Source organism: Juglans regia, chromosome 13 (genome assembly GCF_001411555.2).
Source record: "Juglans regia cultivar Chandler chromosome 13, Walnut 2.0, whole genome shotgun sequence".
Classification (NCBI taxonomy): Eukaryota; Viridiplantae; Streptophyta; class Magnoliopsida; order Fagales; family Juglandaceae; genus Juglans; species Juglans regia.
The window spans coordinates 21,591,059-21,602,189 of NC_049913.1; the positions used below are offsets into that span (position 1 = coordinate 21,591,059).

Sequence of the window (11,131 nt, forward strand, 5' to 3'; positions counted from 1 at the left end):
TTGCATGTTTTCATCATATTTATAAGCATTTAATATTTATGACATTTGTTCGTATGAAAGATAGTGATCCCACCAGCCTTTTAATTGGCCAGTAAATCAGTGTCTGATAACTAGAGGATGTTGGAGAAGAATAATGTGAAAATGATCTTCTAAATGGTTGAAAAGCTATTTGAAGTGTTCCGTCTGCTTTTTGATCTACATATTCAAGATCATCTTTAAAATTATTTTCTATCTTAGGTAATGAGATAATATTATCTAATTGTCATTTATTTGGAAGTGTAATTTGGTTCCAATTGATTTGTTTAGGAATTTGTATACTAGAGTTTTGTGTACTAGATTGTAATAGTAATGTATAACATTTTGGACTGGTAATAAGAGCTTGTAGTTCTAATGTTGTTTTCATTAATTTATAGTGGATCCTATAAACTACTGTTAAAGGATGTGATCCTTTCATCATATGATAACCATTTGTTTTAATATTTAATATTAAAGAATGTAAGATATTGGTACCAAATAATGAAAGGAAATAATTGGGATAACAATTAAAATAAAGGTCTTTCAAACAGACTTGATTCTACCATTCCAAGTAAAGAATCATGAAAATTATAGTACCTTTCATCTCTTAAACAGAGTAAAACTAAGGTGTTTAATCTACTTCTAGTAAGCGGTTTTATAGCCACTTGTACTAATCCAATATGTATGAAGGAGTATTTCTGTTCTTTGTGACGAGTAATTACTTCCTTAGTTAATAGGTGTATCGATTCATAATCATTATTTAAAGTAATAATTTTTTCTACTATTTTAATTGTGTAGCTTGTAAGAAATGATATTTTAGAAAAAGTAGATTGTTTGTATATTTGATGATTTGGAACATTAGAAATTGTTCAATCTTGTAAGTTTCTTTTTATATCTATTATACTGTAATCTTCTTGGTTGATGTTATTAGGTTATGTGAGAATAATATTAGTGGGTTCCTTAGGTTTGAATAAAGAATTCATTGAAACAAGTTTTTAAGCAAAGATTTCCTATATCCAAAGGGAATAAGTAGATTAAGAACTTAATGAAACACCACCGGGACCACCCTTAAAACTTTCTGCATAAATGGGCTGACCATCGGTTTTTCATGGCTTATCAACACAAACTTCTCAATATACTTCTTCTTTAGTTATGAGTTATCTTTATAAAAATCTGTATCAGTGATTTCTTACTTTTTTTTTTTTTATAAGCAAGAATCCTTAAATGATTTCTTATACTTTTAATTTCGTTTCTTAAAAAGGTGCAGTCAGCTTCTAGATATTCTGTTGCTGCTTGTCTACTTTAATATATATGATATTTAGTCATCATTAATGTATAATTTTGTCTCATCAATTGCTGTTGTCTTTTAAGATCTTTTATGTTATCCATTAAGATTTCTAAATCAAGTCTTAAATTATATTCTGTACATTTTAACTCATACAAATCACGAAAGCCAGTATTATGAGTATAATAATAATCCATCATAAAGTATTCAAAATTAAACAGCAATATAAAAGGTAAAAGATAATAAAATACAACAATATAATCACCAATGACTCTGATACCAAAGGCGTATATCCCAGATATGAAATAGATAAATAGATAATATTAATAGAAATGATAATAGGCAGTATAACCGGCCATATGCATGATAACAGATAGAGCAGACGGTATTACCAAGACATCCAGATTTGCATTTACATCAATCTCTCGAAATAAATTTCAAAATTTTGATACTAGATCCCAGAATCTTGACACACAGATTAAAAAAATTATTCCTGGAAATATTATTGATACACCAGTATATACTGTTAGCCATCCTGATAAAGCATCTCAGGTATACATTAGAACTTGATAACTTCAAAAGGGGGTATTCCTCATAAATAGTTTGGTTATTTTCTCCTTTAATCCATTAGTTAGTAGTCCTGTTTATAGTAGATAATTGATTGGATTTATATATCTCAAACAATGTAAAGAAAGGTATATTAATCTGTATTTTTTTTAAATCCTCATAATATTTTTCTTGAATATAATCTCTTTCAAATTTTGTAAAAATTGAGAATATTATAATTGTATGTAGAATTATTCTTATATTTTTTTTAAATTAAAAAAATTAATTATTTAAATCAAATCTCACCATCAATCTATCTATTAAATTAAATGGTATAAGAAAAATTTTAGTCATTATCTCCGTATCAAATACTATGCATGTTTTTTTTTCTTATCAAATTTATGATATATAAATTATGAATAGAATAATTCAATTAATTTAAGAGAAATAAAAAAAAAAAAATAAATAAGTATAGTGTATAATATGTAGAATGGTGAATAACAAAATTTAATCACATAATCAATTTTCCACTTCATTTTATCATTTAATACTATTTTAAAGGGTTTTTTCATTAATGTTAGCAATTCATGACTTCTTACTAATATTCTTTTTTCATTTTTGAAGCCTTTCATCTACCACTCGGTTTCTGTCTTTTTATTTATAATTAATAACATTTTCAAAGCATTTATTTAGCTCATGTCAACTATTTTTTCAATTATTTGTATCATAATTATTAAGAGAATTTTAATTCCTCACAAGTATTTTTTATTTAAATTATCCTTCAATTCATAAAAAAAAACCCTTAAGGTTCTTATTCCTTAAAGATCCTTCAAATTTTATTTTTCAAAACAATCAACCATAAATTTAAATATTTTAAAGGTCAAAAACAATTTGTCTAATTTCATTTATAAAAATTTCTTAATTTGAGTTGAACCCATCATTCATTTTTGGGTTTAATAACTGTAAATTTAAATTAATTTGGAAGGTAATGAAATTTTACAAGTTGGAGGCACTTTTCTTTTGTCTGTAACGTTCCATCTAGTTGTTTTGTTTATAACATAAGTCATCTTTCGTAATTTCTGAACTACATTGACCTTTTTTTTATCATAGGGAGGAGGGGGATTGAACTCTAGTTCTCCGATTTAAGAAACCTATACCTTGGTACCTTTAGGTCTTGAGACTTTTTTTTATCACAGCAGTGTCAAGAAAAAATTAATCGACATTCAAATGTATTTAAAACAATCTAAAATTAATAGAGCTAAAAATATAACAAGAATTTTTTGTTATTTAGAAAAATATAATAATAAAGTCTAAAATAAAAATAAAATACGTTTAATACAACTTGTGTTTCACAAAAATTATATAATGTGTCAATAATAATATATTATTGAAATAACATAAAGACACTCATATAAACATATCAAGCAAAAAAATACAAAGCTTCTAAAATTGTAATTTACGCTCTTTTAAAAAAACAAAATCATCAAGTATTGAGTTTATAGCAGAAAAATAGTTTGAGTTAAAATGTTTATGGGATTTTCAGAAATGATAGAGAAAAAGTTGAACAAAAATATTATTAAAATATAATTTTTTAATATAACTTTTGTTTTATAAATTAAAAAAATTGAATTATTATTTTTGTTTTATTTGTAAGTTTGGAAAAGTTTTAATGAGTAGGTATAAATGATTAGAAAACATAACTCAATTAGTTTATAAGGAATAAAATAAAATAAAAATTAGAAAACATAAAATAAAAAATAAAAATAAGTGTAGCGTGTTGTGTGTAAGATGGTGAATAGTAAAAATCAATCGCATAATCATTTCTCCATTTTATTCTATCATTTAATATTATTTTAAATGTTTTTTTTTTAATTATTGCTAGCAATACATGACTTTTTACTATTATTTTTTTAATTTTTGAAACTTTTTATTTACCACTCAATTTCTATCTTTATATTTATAGAAAATATGATTTTGAAAACATTTATTTTGTTTATGTCTACTATTTTTTCAACTTTGAATTATAATTATTAAGAGAATTTTAATTGCTCACAAAGATTTTTTTAATTTATTTTTTATTTAATATACCCTTCAATACATGAAAGACCCTTTACCTTCCTATTCCTTAAAGATCCTTCAAATTTTACTTTTCAAAACAATCAACCATAAATTTAAATATTTTAAAGGTAAAAAATAATTTGCCTAATTTCATTTATAAATGTTTCTTGCTTTGAGTTGAACCGCATCATTCATTCGATTAAATAACGGTAAATTTAAATTAATTTGAAAGGTAATGAGATGTTACAGGTTGGAAGAATTTTCTTTTGTTTGTGAATAAGTCTTCTTTCGTACTTTATGGAGTATAATGGCATTTTTTTTTATTTCAGGAATGGGGGATTGAACCCTAGTTCTCCGACTTGAGAAACCTATGCCTTGGGACCTTTATGTTTCTAACTTTCTATTCATATGTTAATTGTCATATCTTATACTTGGGTTAAACCCTTTTAATCAAAATTAATAAAAATAACAACTTAAATACAAAATCCTCCAATATCAATTGTCTCAAGAATTATTCACGAAGAAGATAAACTAAACTAACAAATAACTCTTCAATCTAACGAATTTATTTATGTCATCTGCCATTTTCCGTACTACTCTAATCCAATTCTGCGCTATTGACGTCTATTCCTAATATCAGTAAGATCATCAATGACATTTGAAAAATATAGAAAATAAATGGATAAGTCTATTGACTTAGTAAGTCGTGAACTGATACTAATGGGTATACCATGAGCCAGTAGCTTATAAACAATGCAACGATAAACAAAAAAATTAACATCAATGTAGCTCTGTAAAATTTATCCTAATATTGTAAGTAATAACAATATCAATAATGGTAACTACAATACTTTTACACAAGAGGCGGGGCCAGTAATACATCAATACCATTAATCAGTTCTTGATTGCCACAATTTTATGCCCATGACAAGACAAACAACAATAACACTAATTCCATTAATCACTTGTCACAACTTATGCTCGTGACAAGGCTAATAATAGTAATAATAATCATAGTAGAAATAGTATCAATAATCTCATGCATTAACGGTCTTCAAAATGCATTATAATAACAGTAACAATGCAATATTAAGAAAGTATTTTATGACTGAACAATAAATACATAAATCTATTTCGTAGTTTTGCAGTAGAAACACATGATCACGTAAAAATAACTCATGTCTACACTATTTATGACAAAAAAAAATCTAGTACAATATTCAATATAGAAAAAATTGCAAAAGAATGATTGATGAGGTTTTCACAATGAAAACATGCAAGTTTTCTAAAATATCAATCTCAATTAATTTTAGACAAAACTTGACATATAATCAATAGTGCTTATCAAACTTTTTGACATCTATAGATTGCATCACAACACTGTCAAGTGAAAATGAATCAACACCCAAACATATTTAAAACAATCTAAAATTAATAGAGCTAGAGGCAAACGTAAGCAAAAAAAATATAAAAGGAATTTTTTTTGTCTTTTCGAAAAATATGTGAGTAAAATTTAAGATAAAAATAAAATACGTTTAATACAACTTATGTATCACAAAATGTATATCATATGCCAATAAAACTATATCATTAAAATAATATAAAGACACTCATATAAACATATCAAGCAAAAAATACATAGCGTCTAAAGTTTTAACTTACAATCTTTTAACAAAAAAGGGGAAGAAAGAGATGTCGGCAGAGAAAGGAAAGACCTAGAAGATATGACGTATTCGAAGCATTCTAAGAAGGGGCATGATGCAAATGGGAAAGTATGTTGCAAGTAGGCTTCATATAAGCCAGATGGGCTTTGGGCTAATTGTGGAGTACCAGCTGGTATTCCAAATCTTGTGGAGGTGATAATTCCATAATTATCTTCTTCCATAATCATCATCCATTACATAAAGTATTCAATATTCATATAGTAGAGTGTTACAATGGTGTAGTGCAGGAAAAAGTTGCCTTAAGGCAGAGACGCCATCGGCATGGCGCAATGAGCAACCTTGACCAACACTGAGGAGTTGATGGGGAAAAGCTTCACGCTACCACAAGGAGCAGCGTTGACTGATGAGAGCAGTTCTGCAACACCACGGTGCACCGTGGGATCAACCCACCTGCTATGTGGTTCAACGCGCACCCATGCCCATGTCGATAAGAACACCAGTTGCACAAAACACCGCACTGGGTGTTGCGTGATGAGAAGCATCATACGTGGTGTTGCACGATGGTGTTCAAGACAGCAACATCAGTGCGATCTAGGTGGAACAAGGAGTATCGTCGGGGTGCAGCTAAGCTGTGCCATTAAGGTGTTACGCTGCCAAGACGCGGTGCTCACCCGTAGGTGCATAGTGCACTCCAGTGGTGATGTGCTCACCTTCGAAATGCCGCAACCCATTCAGGTGCGATGGAAACCAGTTGGGTGGTGGCGATGGAGGCTCTACTGCTCACAAAAGAGCACCACGAGTTTCGTTGTGCTGCTGCCAGTAGAGAGTGCATCAAGCACTGCAGCATGGGCACACCATTTGGGTGTAGTGCCGTCCATGCCGAGTGCCTCTTGTTGAGTACTGTGGAGTCTGGTCCACAACGCTCCAGCGGAGTCTTCAGCCTCTTGAGCGTAGGCGTCAATGAGAGTTTGCTCGAGACTCTCTCGACATACAGCTTGAGCGAAGTTCAAGTCAGAGAGTTCACTCGTGAGCTGCTCGACACATGGCTCGAGCAATTGACGGGAAATAGGTTCACTTGATGCGCACTCGACACGTCTCTCGAGCGAACATTGCTTTTATTGAGATTTTAAGGTTTCTGTCATGTACCCTATTTAAATGTTTCTTTTCTATCACTATGGTCGTGCAGTGTATGCACAGTAGCCGCCCACTATTGTATTGTGATTCCTCAAATAATAAAAATCATCTGCAGCTCCCGTGGACGTAGGCAAGTTGCTGAACCACGTAAATCTTGTGTCGTGTGATTGTTTGATTGTTCTTTTCACGTTTACTTTAATTATTGTCAATGTTTTTCACAACAATTGGTATTAAGAGTCAAGGTTTGGGTCTGAGGAAAAATGATGGTTGGAGAAGAATTGTAGGTATCTGGGAACGAGAAGTTTGATAGCACAAATTATGGCTACTGGAGGAAGCAGAAAGAGGACTACATCTATGAGAAAAGGCGTCATCTTCCATTGTTGGGGAAGAAGTCGGATAGCATGACAGTTGTTAATTGGAACCTGTTAGATCAACAGGTTCTGAGGGTTATTCGGCTAACCCTGTCGAGATCTGTTGCACACAATGTCATCAATGAGAAGATGACTACGGATCTCATAGCGGTTTTGTCAAGTATATATAAAAAGTTGTCAGCGAATAACAATGTACATTTGATGAAAAAGTTATTTAATTTGAATATGACAGAAGGTACATTAGTTGCACAATGTCTAAATGATTTCAATACTATCACAAATTATTTGTCATCTGTTGAAATTGAGTTTGATGATGAAATACATGCATTGATACTATTGGCCTCATTACCAAATAGTTGAGAAGCCATGAGAATGACTATCATTGATTTGATTTTGGCTGAGGAGGTGAGCAAGAAGGATTCAAGCGAGACCTTGGGTTCGAGTTCAACACTGAATGTTGATTCTTGGGAGAGACCACAAGACAATAACTCAAACAAAGGCAGATCAAAATCCAAGAATAGGGGCAACAACAAGTCAAGGTCTGGGCAGTATGCAACTTAATAGAATTGTGGCAAGGCATGTCACATAAAGAATAACTGTAGAAACCCGAAGAAGACAGAGAATGATAGTGTCACAACCTCGCCCCAAGTCCTATGACTGGGACGTGGTCGAGACACGTGACCTGTTCTTTCTTCTTATTAATATTAGTATGTATTTTTTTTTTATTTTATTTTCTACGAGGGTAAAGGGATGGGCGTGAACATGTCCTGCATGTACACTACGTTTCTAATTTAAAAGTAAGCACCTGATAGACAATCCGTTCAACATATTTCCCAAAGGACTCTTAGAGTCCACCATTCATTCATTTAAAACATCACTAGTTCCAATAAAAAGGGGACTCCGTCCCTACAACATAATCCAAAATACGTTTAACCTTCTTATGTGGGGTTACCATCACCCCACTATAGAAGTTACACTATTACCATCATACTACCACAATATCTACATCATGCCAAAGACATATTGTCTTAAAGTCGACCAACAAAACGTCCCAACATGGGACCCATCATAAAACATAAAATATAACCATCATCGTTAAACCGAACCGACAGGGAATACTAAGCATCAGCCCTTCCCTCCTCAGCAGTGCCTAGCTCCACAGCCTCATCATTCATACCTGGACGTTTAAAACATAAACACAAAGTGAGTCTAATACTCAGTAAGCAGTACACCATGCTGTTAACTTATTAATCACATAATCTTTTCTTTTGAAAACATGCATACATAAACATTTGCTAATTCTTGACAATGCTTTCATGCGTAATAATTTAAGAGTAACTGTACTTTTCATGCTTAACTGTACTTTCATGCTTAACTTTCATGCATAACAGTACTTTCATGCTTAACTATTCTTTTCATGCATAAACATTACTTGCTTTCATGCATAACATTACTTAGAAATGACTTTACTTTACGTTTCACTTTCTTGGACCAGTACACACTATTACGCCCTGTGTGTTGGGGTTAGCGGTCTTTTGGACCTGGATTCCCGCCCGCGACCGCAGGTTGGGACTCCCTTTCATGAAGGGGCAGCACTGGGTGCACTTCCAGTACTACTTACCCGGCATTGCAATCTGCCCATTCATTTGGTACCGTTTTCATACATGTGGCCATTACGTACATTCATACATCCATGCTTTCATTCCTTTTCCTTTCCTTTCTTTAGAAAAAGTAACATTTTCATCATCTTCATTTCGTGCCAATGCATATGCGTTTCTTTGAAAGGAATGTTTCATGTCATGATACATATAGGTACGGCATAATTATTTGAGAGAGCATGCATAAAATCTCATGATGCATTACCTTACATACACACAATGGTAATTAACAAGGTACTTAACAGGGGTTACCAAGAAAGGCTTATACATACTATACATGCATCTATTCTTTCATAAGAGAAACATTTGGAAAGAGAGAGAGAGAGACTTTTTCATAAAAGAGCTTTGTGTCTAAGGAGCATGGTCATAGCTACTTACCTCATGGCTTTACAAGTAAGTTCCTTGAATCTTGAAAATAAACTCCTATTCAATGAAATGAAATAAACATATTAATATTCATTTCACTTAAGACTTGACTATCTAATACCCATACGTGCTCACTTAAATTCCAAGTGGAATTAAGACGTCTTCCTTAACCTATTTAGCTACATACATGGCACTAAGTCAACTCTTAGTATCTTCATTACAATATTTAAGTACCTATGAGAGTATGAGGCTTGCTTGCTGTCCATTTCTTAAAGGCTATTGTTTTCTATAATGGCAATAGATGGAAATCACAAGTTAAAATGAAGAGGTGCTATAAATCTGGAATTTTCATAAAGGAGGGCATTTTGACAGTTTTGCATCATCATATGGAAGATAGATCCCACAAGAGGTAATGCTCATAAGAGGGTTGGTTTTGTCACTCATTCTCCAATGGTTTTTCATGCTAAAGTTTATCTTTGATTAAACAAGAAGGGGTAAAGTTCAGCAAAGGTAAAGTGACTGGTTTAGGCTTCCAAAACAGAACCTGTTTTCTAGTTTCTGTAATGCATGGACAGCTAGCAAGTCTCAATGTTTTCATGGTCTTAAACATCCCTTACTTAATCAAATATCAATCATACAATTAACTAGTACAAGAGACGTAGAACTCAAGAAAGCCTCATATATATATATATATATATATATATAAATTCTGAAAACCATATTAATAAGGAGATACAAACTCTTGGCATGTTTAAAACTTTTAAGGTAAGCTTACCAATTTAATTTAAAAGTCTTGGTGGCTTACTTAGGCCAAAAATCTTAGGAAAACATGTCTAAACTATAAACTTTAACTCCATAATTTTTAACACCTAAAGACATGACTTTTAACACCAAAACAGGACTTATCCCATACCAAAACAGGACTTGTGACTAATAAGCTTAAACCAGAAATTATGTCATCCCAATAATAAGAAACACACAGCTGGAACACTCCAACAGGGCATGAACACACACAGTTTCTTCATATATATATATATATATATACACAACATATCAATTAATCTTCCAAGTCAAATAGAAAAAATATGTATTTTCGAAAGGTAGAAAATATACAGCATAACAGCTTCAATATGCTCGGCTTTGCCAAAAGAACAGAGCATTGATGTTTGCCAACACATAGACAACAACTAAAGATCAAGATTCAAGTTAAGACAACTAAATAGGTCTCCCAACATCAACAAAACCGAGTGGGTCGAGTTTAGAGTTTTACCTTTGGTGAAAACCTTCCGAAACATGAAAATGAGGAGAATGGAGATAGATTCAGCTTAGGAAAACAGAGGATATACGAAACCTTTGGCTGGAAGTCCAAAACCGAACATCAATAATCGATCAATAGAAACCCACTTGATTAAACTATGGCTAGGTTTCGAAATACTAAGGAAGAGGGTTGAGGATGCTCTTACCTTACTATTTCCCTCTTGAAAAGGAAGAAACTTGGAAGCTTGGCTTGAGATTGAAAGAGAAATGGAATGGGAGAGAAAGGTTTGTTGCACGGTGAGGGCTGGAAGTATTTTCTTCCTTTCCTTGTTCTAGAAGCCGATGGGTGACAAAGAGAGAAAAGAATTTGTTCCTTCTCTGGGAGGCCATCGGGTAAGGGAAGAAAGAGGGACTTTAATTGGCTTATTGAGGAAGCTACGGTAAAGGGACTAAGGAAATTGATTTTGTCTTTTTGCGTAGCCTTGACCAACGGGTTGGTGGGGAAATTGCTTAGAATTAATTTTTATTTATTTTTCTTTTCTCTTTGTTGACTTGGACGATGGATGCAATAACTTCTTTAGGAAGCTTGTGGGTCAAAGGCTTAACAAAAAATCTATTCAACTTCCTACTATTCATACAACCTCCACACTCCACATTATTTTTAATTTTTATTATTTTTTTCTTTTATTAAATATTTATTATATAAATAATGAATAAAAAATTTAAAATAATTTAAAAAGAATAAACTCAAAAAAAAATTTAAAAAAAATATTAAAA

General features: G+C 31.8%; 1 long non-coding RNA gene across 1 annotated transcript; it reads right to left on the bottom strand.

The window, feature by feature from the left end:
* Window positions 1-7,900: 7,900 nt before the first annotated feature.
* On the bottom strand, window positions 7,901-10,764 carry LOC109006052. Its single transcript, XR_001998573.2, has 4 exons — window positions 10,561-10,764; window positions 10,368-10,454; window positions 9,110-9,154; window positions 7,901-8,250 (listed from the first exon to the last, which is right to left on the bottom strand). It is a non-coding gene; the product is annotated as an uncharacterized LOC109006052 (long non-coding RNA).
* Between the last annotated feature and the right edge of the window lie 367 nt (window positions 10,765-11,131).